The sequence below is a fragment of the Solanum tuberosum genome, unplaced genomic scaffold (assembly GCF_000226075.1).
Source record: "Solanum tuberosum cultivar DM 1-3 516 R44 unplaced genomic scaffold, SolTub_3.0 scf00374, whole genome shotgun sequence".
Classification (NCBI taxonomy): Eukaryota; Viridiplantae; Streptophyta; class Magnoliopsida; order Solanales; family Solanaceae; genus Solanum; species Solanum tuberosum.
In genome coordinates, this window is record NW_006239301.1 from 571044 (window position 1) to 581046 (window position 10003).

At 34.2% G+C, this 10003-nt stretch overlaps 2 pseudogenes; one reads left to right on the forward strand and one right to left on the reverse strand.

The window, feature by feature from the left end:
• The first annotated feature begins 5102 nt into the window (after positions 1-5102).
• On the forward strand, positions 5103-7172 carry LOC107057795 (UDP-glycosyltransferase 76F1-like; annotated as a pseudogene).
• A 378-nt stretch (positions 7173-7550) lies between these two features.
• LOC102595498 (7-deoxyloganetic acid glucosyltransferase-like) lies at positions 7551-9322 on the reverse strand (annotated as a pseudogene).
• Positions 9323-10003: the final 681 nt, after the last annotated feature.

Here is a 10003-nt window from a genome sequence, read left to right on the forward strand (position 1 = left end):
ATATTTTGTTTCTTTTAGTTTTGTGTTATCAGGATGTTGCGGGGTCTGTCCCACATCCATCTCAGTATTTTTAAAGGCTTCATAGATAGTCAGTCAGTCAGTATTGAGTCTCACATCTATGTATATATATAATATTCTATTTTGAGACTCGAGTTGCCTTTTTGGCCAGATTTTATCAGTTGGTTGTTTTATAACCTTTCATTGCATTATGTTATGCTGTCGAGTTAAGTCTCCGCTGAGTTAAGAATGCCAGGCCAAGAGTTCGTTTGGGGCCAGCAATGGTTTCCGAGTGCCGGTCCCGCCCAGGGTGTAGGCTTGCGGCGTGACAGGAATGGCCCGTGCTACATAGTAGGTCTATTCTCCGTAAATAATAAAGTATGCTGAAAATTATTCAACTATATAAACCACAAACCACAAATTGCAAGAAATGATTTATTCAAGTTGTGTGGATGTATTACTGAAAGGGATACTCCATCTCTTCCGTCATGGTTAACCGTCATTGTGCAATATCCTAGCAAGAAGTTGCTTCAATATACAAGAAGGGCTCGAGATCCTTAATATTTTCTTCTACAAAGGCATATGAAATCAGATTTGCTTGCTCGGTAAGACTTTCAGTTTTCGTATCTATATTTTCCCATTCCTTCACAATTGTGTATGGTTCTTTGACAACAAATTCTTCAAGATTTGCATCTTTTGACTCATTAACTTGACTCTCTTGATCCCTTTCCTTTGTAAGCTCCACCGATAGCTCCACCTGTTCGTTGTTCTCATTTTCTGATAACTCCATGAAAAATTTACGAGGATCAAGTATAGAGGATTCATCAAAGGCAACATCTCTACTAACTAAAAATTTGAGTAAAGACAAACATCAAAACTTGTACCATTTTACTCCATCTACATACCCCTTCCTTCATTAATATGATAATAAGTTGGACACCCATATATTCGCAAATATGGATGGTTAAAGGATTCACCTAACCATGCCTCATTCGGAGTCTTAAAGTCAATCGTTGATCCTGGAGATCGATTGACAGTATGAGAAGTAGTGTGAACTCTTTAGCCCAAAACACTTTGAACATTTTGGCTTGTAACAGTATATAACGAACCTTCTCAAGAAAAGTTTTGTTCATCCTCTTGGCAACTCCATTCTGCTGTGATGTGTGCTTGACCGTCTTATGTCTCGTGATCCTATAAATCTTGCAGAAATCATTAAGCTCTTCACTGCAAAACTCCAAGACATTGTTTGTGCGAAAATACTTGATTGTTCTCTCCATTTAATTCTCAACTAAAATCTTTTATTCTTTAAATGCTTCAAAAGTATCACCTTTTTCCTTCAAGAAATGCACTCAAACTTTTCGTGAAAAATCATCAATGAATGTGAAAAGATACATATTTCCTCTCTTAGATGGAAGCTTAGAGGGACCCCATAAATCTGAATGGGCATAGTCTAGCACCCCTCTTGTCTTGTGCTTGCCAGTGCTAAAGCTGACCTTTTTGTGCTTCCCTAAGATAAAGAAAGCTCACAAAATTCAAGTGTGCTTATATTTTCACATTCAAAAGGTTGCAGTTGCTCAACATATCTAGTCTTTGTGCGCTTATATGACTTAGTCTCGTGTGCTATAATCTTTCCTTGTCATTATCAGATAACTGCACTGTAGATTAGGGGTGTGCAAAAATTGAACCAACTGGTAAACCATAAGTTTAAAAGAATTTTGAAGCTTCTTATATATTTATCTTTTTTTTTATAGAAATAATTATAGGAAACAAAATGAAAAATAATATAACTACTTTATAGTGCAAAAACTGAATCAACCGATAAATCGAACCAAAAAAAGTGTTATTGATTTATTGTTATTGGGTTATTGGATTAACTGATTTTTAATGATTTTATAAAAAAATTATCGGTTTATAGATTCGATATTGGTTTTTAACATTGGGTTATTGGGTAAATCGATAACCCATTAAGGCTATAGTAATTTACTACTTTTACCTATACATAAATATTAAATATTAATCTCAATACCTTACTAGTTGTTGTGTTTGCCCTTTAGCCTTCAATTCACACCTCACAATGACATTGAGTTCATAACTTCACATTCTACAAAATGTCAAAACCTTTGTAAGAACCATATGCCTCTTATTTCTCTTTGTGTTAAACTTGTATAGTTATGTTCATGTTAGTTATTATTATTTTTGTTTTATGAGCATTTGTAAAGTTACATTATTATTTTGTCGATTCAAATTTGTTAGAGAAGTCACATATTTATTTTATAAGCATTTTCTTATTGATTAAACCGAATCGTTAAGGGCCAAAATCGATAAATTGAAAACCGATAAAAATATCTTATTGGTTAGATTATTGATTTAGCGTATTTAAAACCGAAAATCGATAATACATAAAATCGAATCAGATCAATCGATGCACACCTGTACTATAGATGCATTTACAGAGTCAACAATGGTTCTTCTTACTAGTGTTTGCATTCCATCCTCCAATTTGGACTTCAGTAAGACTAAAGACTCTTTAATTACTTTCATAGTGCCTCATTCATTCATGTACTTATAGCCTTGTTTATCCTGAGTGCCCAAGGAGATCAAATTCACTTTTAGGTTAGGAATATGACGAACTTTTGTAATAGTCCTGGCAATTCTATCATGACAACAAATCCAAACTAAACTAATGGTAACTATTTTACAAGTCGTATTATTGCCCATTACATTGGTTCTTCCACTTGTGTCGTAGCTACTGAATCAATCTCTTCGGAATGTCATATACAGAGTACAACTAGAGACTAACACTCATTTGTTGTCATAGAATCCACAATTGCATGATGTTGTTAGTATAGATTCATCATTAGAATCATGTAGGCTCTCAACAATGGATGCACTCGCCTTTTCTTTGGACTTTAACATAGGGCAATCTCATTCAAAGTGCAACCCCAACACTCTGCTGTTGGACAGTACGGCCTCTCGCAAAGAGCCCACTAGCTTCGTCACTTTTGTCTCCTTCAAAATTCCTCCTCACATCACAAGAGTTAAGTGCTTACGCACTTGCTCAATATTTATAGGCTCATTGCTATATATAATTGAATTCTCAATATCACGATATTTTGAAGTCAATGAAAATAGCAAAGTACATGCAAACATTTCTTCATTCTTTTTAATTCCAGCAGTATGTAAGTCCATCACAAGTTTATTGAACACATCTGACTCCATCTTAAATACGTGAAGACGTTGTTGTAAAAACATCCTTATTGTCACCGACCGATCCTGGTAAAGCCCTTCCAGTCTTTTCCATAACTCTTTGATCGTCTCCTTGGTACTTGTACTCACTTCACAAAGCATGGTAGGTGCAAGGGACAATTAGATTACACTCAATACATCTCCTTCAACCTTCTCCTTGTCATAATCCGATGTGTCATCTGGGTACTTTCCATCAATAGTATGGATTAAACATTCCCTTTGTAGTAATGCCATCATCTGGATCTTCCAAATACTGAAGTTGCTGTGCCCACTAAATCTATTAATTTCAAACTTCAAGGAACTCATCGTAACTTTTTTTTCCTCTTCTACTACAAAGTATTTGGAAATACATAAAATCAAAGTAATTTTTTTTTATGTGGAAGTTCAAATTGTATTGCAACCATAAAGCATACTTAGACAGAACTTTGGATTTTATATCAATTGTTACCGAAAACATGAAAATATAGCACAAGGAAGAACAACAATATTTAACGTGGTTCAGATCAGAATGATCCTACGTCCACCAGAGAACAATTGTCTGCATATTAACAAAGAAAGGAGAGAGATCCCAAATACATCTAAGAGAATTATTCGATTAATTCTCTACTTTTCTAATGTATTTTGCTATGATTGTAGGATGATTTAACAATGAAGAATGGCCATCCTTTTATAGGTGGCCAAACTTGGACTCCAAGCAGGGCTACATGGATCCCATGGGTTCATCTGAATCCCCTTCGTCGGAAATTACATTGGATATATAGGATCATTTTTTTTATTTACATGTATATACATAGTAATGAACCCCTCAGTATAAGCCAAGTGATTGGTTCAGTAGTAAAAGGGGTTCAAGATTTCACTTGATTGGTGCGGTTTCATGGGTTTGAATCTAGGTAACAACTTTCTTTTTCAGTTTCAGCTGATTCATTTTTGTTTCTGCATAAATGAAACATCCATTTTGTTTGAAAACCTATTGGGATTTATATATTTTACAAGAAAATCAATTTTTTTTCTATTTTTATAAAATTAAGTAAAACTTATAACTTCTTTTACGTTTTTACAATTAAAATTTAAAAACTACATTCTCTCTCATTTTAAGTCAAATGTTCAATTTATATTTAATTTAGGAATAATACAATTATAAGTGAGATTAAATAATAAATAGGATTAGATTTGAAATAATTCCTTAGTTTAAAAAATTGAATAATATATATATATATATATATACACACACAACAAAATTCGGAGCCGGAGACAAGACCCACAATCAAAATTAAAAAAAATGCATTCTCTCCTACTCATTTTAATATTATGTGAAATACATACTTTCTCATTTTTATTGTTTATGTTGAGGTAAAGTTGAATTTTATTTATAGTCTTATATATGATTCGGCCCGTTTATATCTAACCGCTCCGACCCGCTTATTTGTAAATGCTATTACCATGCTTACTTATCTTTTTGAAACCCTTCGAGGAAAATTCTGCCGCTGCCACTGAATTCCAAGCATAAAGAAAAGAACTAACAAAATTTGTCTTCCAGAAATTTTAATTAGCTCTCTAAATTTAATTCATAGTCAAGTAAATTAACAGATGAAATTTTCTTCTATTGGGTTTGACCCCGCAATGCCCAAACCAACTCTTTAATGCCTTATTTATGATGCATGGAGCCACCCTAGCATCCCCTATATCATTAATTAAAACATAAGAGGTACGTTTGGCATACGTCAAAAAGTATGTCTAGTTCTTATTGTAAATAAAACACATGGGATATCGATATATGTCTAAATATTTTGTGCAACAATCCGAAGTTTGATAGAGAAGCTTAATCACGTATCTTCAACTTTGGAGAAAGCTATCTATCCATGGAGGAGCAAGGAAGAAAAGGGAGGCGGGTGTTGCTGTTTCCGCTACCATTGCAAGGCCACATAAACCCTATGCTTCAACTAGCAAACATCCTTCATTTAAAAGGTTTTTCTATAACCATAATTCTCGCGGACAACTTCAACTCCTCTTTCAATAATATTCGAGCAAATTATCCTCATGTCACCTTTCACACAATTTCTGATGGTTTATCTGAAGACGAAAAAGCAGAAATAGATATTGATGTCCTTTCTCTACTTTCTTTGTTCAATGAAAAATGTGGTCCGCGCTTCACAGAGGCTTTGAGACAGTAAATGTTGGAAGATCCAAATATTGTTTGCTTAATATCATATAGTATCTTGCACTTCACCAAGGCCGTTGCGGACAGTTTAAACCTTCCTAGGCTTGTTTTAAGTACTGGAGGAGTTTCTTCATGCTTGGCTTATGCTGCCATCCCACTTCTGCAAAACAAAGCTTATTTTCCTATTCAAGGTATTTTCTTATCTTTATTCGTTGAATTATTTATTAAAAAAGAATGATCTAGTTTAAGTTGACATGGAGTTTCAGAAAATATTAAAGAAGACTTTTCAATTATGTGATCATGAACTAAAATTCTGTCAAATGTTCTTCAATCTTGTGGCCTTGGTGCCCATTTGTATTAGATTATCTTTAGGTATTTTTTATTTCTAAACATTTCTTTTTTAGTTTTGGAATTGTTTGGAAATTTTAAAGTGTTTTTAAGCACTCACTTTTAAGTAAAAAAGTTTTAATATAAGTCAAAAGGCAAAAGTAGGGTACTCTAACGGAAGACTAAATAGGGAAGACTAGAGCATATATGCCCTTCACTCTAACGGAAGACTAAATAGGGACACGTGGTACAATTTTATCCGTCAATCCTATATTTAATAAATGTCGGGTCGATGAATCAGATTATGACATGTGTATATCCGTTAGTATAAAGGGTATATATGCTCTAGTTTAATTGATGTGTTTTAGTACGATCAAGAAAAACTAATACTACGAATTCAACATGACACTTCAAATAATACTCCCTCTCATTGATATATCTTTCGAGTTTTGAGATTCAAAATTGATTACTAGTTCTTAGATTGTGAATTTTTATATGTCTTTATAATATTTTGAATTATTAATTATTGTGATTTATAACAAATTTTTAAAAATGTAAATTTTATTTTAAAATAAATCAAGGATTTCATGCTTGCATAAAATTAAACTGTTTGATTCTCGAAATTCAAAATTTATCACATAGGCAGGGAGTTTGTTTCTTTTTTTTTTTTTATGGAAACAATCCAGGTAAACAAGTAATTACTTCAACTTTGAGAGTGCATATCTAAACATGTTAACTTGGTCTCAACTAGCAACTAAATACACAAACATATATAGGTATGTCAAAGTGTTCAACTAACACAGGAGAAACAAGTTAAGGTGTCTAAATATGCATACTCAAAAGTTTAAATGTTACATTGACTCTGTTACTCATGAATTTGTTACATATATAGAATCTCGACTAGAGGAAGCAGTTGAGGAACTTCCACCTCTCAGAATTAAAGATCTTCCTATATTCAAGACATGTAATGTGGATGCACTTTATCAAGTTATTCAAGGAATTCCGCGAAGATTTTCCTATCCCAATATGCCCCTTTCACTCGCATTTTCCGGCTTCTTCCAGCAGCTTGATGTCACAAGATCAAACTTCAATCTCTTGGATAGACACAAAACCACCTAAATCTGTCATTTATGTCAGCTTTGGAAGCATTGCAGCAATAGAAGTTAATGAATTTCTTGAGATTGCTTGGGGATTGGCAAACAGTAATTACCCTTTCTTGTGGGTGGTTAGGCCCGGGTTGATTCGTGGCTCAGAATGGATCGAATTGTTACCTAGTGGGTTCTTGGAGACAGTGGATGGAAGAGGACACATTGTCAAATGGGCTCCTCAGCAACAAGTGTTGGCACATCCTGCTGTTGGGGCATTTTGAACGCACAATGGATGGAATTCAACATTGGAGAGTATATGTGAAGGAAATTGTAAGATTGTAGTTAATAGTAATTGACTGCAATTGAGTGTTGAGTGTAGGACGAGTCTAACAAGTTGGAGCAACTGGGAAGACTTTTAGAAGGCTTAAACCTGGAGTCTTTTGTCTTGGGTAAAAAGGGATTAGAGTTTATAATTCCTTAGATTACATAGGTGTGTAATCGTTGTGTAGTTTGAAGTTGTGATAAATAATATGAAGTTGTGAACTGATTATTATTTACAAAATTGTTTACCGCAATTATCAAACGTTAAAGAACTTTAGTTAGTATGTGTTCCTTTACTGAATTAAGGAGGTCATAATTCCAATAACAATAAAAATTTAGAGTTTCTTATCTATTACTCCCCATTCGTAAAAGTTTGGTTTATTTATTGCTGGAGATGTACTTGTAAATGACTGCAGTTGTAAAAGTGAAGCTACATTTGTTGCTAGAGTTATTCAGAATGGGCAGAATAAATCTGCAATTTCTAGGCAACAATATAATCCCAGCTAACAAAATCAAGTTTCAGCTGAATCAGGTCTGTTTATGCGGCGGAATCATAGATCTTATGTCCTGTATAAGACGGTCCAGATTAATGTATGACGATCCACCTTCATTGACAGCTTTTTTTGCCAAACTTGCCATGTGCTCTGTTCTTTGCGAGAATTCACCATTTCTCTTCTCCATCAAATCTCTAATTGATTTTGCAATGATATCTCTATCACATGTGTCTTTTATGTCAAGTCCCATCTTCCAAACCTCTCCAACGAATCTACTATTCACTTGCTGATCAGCAAATCTCGGCCAGCAAATCATCGGCACTCCTTCAACTATACTCTCCAATGTGGAATTCCATCCAGAGTGAGTTAAGAAACCCCCAATTGCTCTATGTGCCAACACCTTTTCTTGTGGAACCCAATCAGCCATGTAGCCCCTTGCCTTTGTACCCTGCTCCAACTCCACAGAAATCTCATCCTTTCTCTCTTGTCCTATTATCAAGTCTGGCCTCATCACCCACAAGAACTTTTGCTCACTATTCACTAGACCATACCAAAATTCTAACAGCTCCTCCTTTGTCAACCCCGCGACGCTTCCAAAACTAACATATATCACAGATTTTGGTGGCTGCGTGTCTAGCCAAGACATCCAACTTTCATCTTCTTGCCACAAACTGTTTGAAGAGGTAGATTTTGTTGCAAGTTTAGCCTTTAGATGGGCATGAACTGCTCCAATTGTATAAACATTTGGACATACCGTTCGAATTTGAGAAAGTATGGGGCCTTCAAGATCTTCAAATGTGTTAAGTATGAGACCTTGCGCTCGAGGGGTTTGTCGTGTCTCTGTCATTACAATCCTGAAATCCGGGTTAGTTAAGTCACTCGCCTGACAAAAGCTTGGAAGGTCTCGACCTCTCAGAAAATCTTCCATGCCTTTTACCTTCGTCAATGTCAAGTCCTTTGCATTTTCTGTTATTCATGTAATCTAACATTACTTGAGAGGCAAAATTTCTTTTAATGTTATGTGTTTAAATATGTGAGGTGAAAAGTTAGAATTAAGAAGTTGTAAAACAAGTATTGTATTTTTACCTTTGAGGGGAAGTTCTCCAGCTTGAATTAGCTCAGGGATGCAAAAGTAGGACCAGAAAGAAGAGGCACTGACGGTACGGAAATAGATAATAGGCAAGTTAATTTCTTCGGCTACATCAGCGGCCATGCTTAAGACTCCGTCGACGATGAGACATGTCACCGAAGAATTCGGTATGAATTCTCTAAGAAATGGTTTAGCAATTGTGTTTAGAGAATAATAGAGCATTGATATTCCATCACGAGTATTCACTCCAATCCATGGAAATTCCATGGGGAAGAGCTTGCAAATGGAATCCACTACCAAATCTGGAGAGCACGTCTGTGTGGTTGACGAGGCGGTCATGCGTATCGACAGTGACAAGAAAGGTAACATCGAAGTTAGATAGAGAAAGAAGCTGAGCCAATTTAAGCATGGAGTTGACATGGCCTTGTGCAGGGAACGGGAAGATGATAACATGAGGTAATGGATCCATCTTAATGGAGTACTTATTTGGTGGAGTAGCGGTGTTCGATTCTTATAGTACCTGGAGACTAGAAGGAATCAACAAAAGACGTGCTACTGCCGGCCTAGGTGTTCCATTCTTATATTACGATTAATTTATTTATTTTTCAATTATGAAAAATGATTTATTTTTTGTTTTCTTTAGATATTTCTTGAATGATTTTTTCTGTCTAAATGAGTGGATATAAATAAAATCAACCTCAAAGCAAATAGTCAATATTGGCCGTTTCTTTTTATACGACACCATTCCTTTTTTCTTGTTCTTATTTACTTGATATTTTTGACAAATAAAAAAAATACGATATCTCCCTGTTCATTTTTATATGTCACTTTTTTAAATTTCACTTGTATTAAGAAACTAAGTATGTTTACAATTCTATCTTTATTTAATGTTTTTTTAAGTCAATTTTTTAATAAATGATAAATAAATCCATTTTTTTTTTTAATTTGTTTGTTGAGATTTCTTTTTCAAAATTAGATTGTATAGAGTAATACAATGGTGAGAGTAGTTAATTAATGTATGAAGTAACTACAATATACAATAATTACTTATTAGTTTTCGTCAAATATCTATTTTCAAGACTAATTAACTATCAAGGGTATAATAAGAAGAATATTGTAATTTATGCATTAATTTTAAGAAATAACAAGTATTATGGACCAACTATTTATAGTAAGAATGACATTTAATAAGGAACGGATGGAGTATTTTTTACCTATTATACCCTCAATTTATTTAGAGAGTTAATGTTTTTGGAAAAGGTAGAACCTCTTTAATGAGTAA